The sequence below is a fragment of the Apaloderma vittatum genome, unplaced genomic scaffold (assembly GCF_000703405.1).
Source record: "Apaloderma vittatum isolate BGI_N311 unplaced genomic scaffold, ASM70340v1 scaffold21268, whole genome shotgun sequence".
Lineage (NCBI taxonomy): Eukaryota > Metazoa > Chordata > Aves > Trogoniformes > Trogonidae > Apaloderma > Apaloderma vittatum.
Window position 1 is genome coordinate 32,093 of NW_009729335.1, and position 498 is coordinate 32,590.

Genomic DNA, 498 nt, shown 5'->3' on the forward strand with positions numbered 1-498 from the left:
TTATATTGCAGCCTCTTCAAATGCCTCCATTTTATCTAGTGCATTTGAGAGATTCAGAGATTTTCCTAGGTATAGCTATAACAGAACAGTGAGGGTCTAACACTCTATTTTAAGAACTTTTCTGTACCACCAGTTTCTCATTAAAAACATGATCTTCTATCATCTTGGGGCTTCTGCTCCTCTCCAGTGAACTCTTTCACAAAGAAACCTAGTATCTGACCTGATGTGACTGTTCTTTGTTTCCCCACAAGTATTATAGATGCTAGCTTTTCAATATTTTGTTTTAATCTTGCATTTGTAAATCACTAACCTCACTGCCGAATTTAACTTTTACCTGCCTGCATTTAACAACACAAAGGTTTCTTTGCAAATCCTTCCAACACCTTCAGAGATCATGTTATGTTGGGCACAAATCTCTAAGTAACAGGGAATCTGAATTTAAAAGTCAAACTTCTTCACAGCTACCTCAGATACTTTATTTTTGCTGAGTCCTCTCTT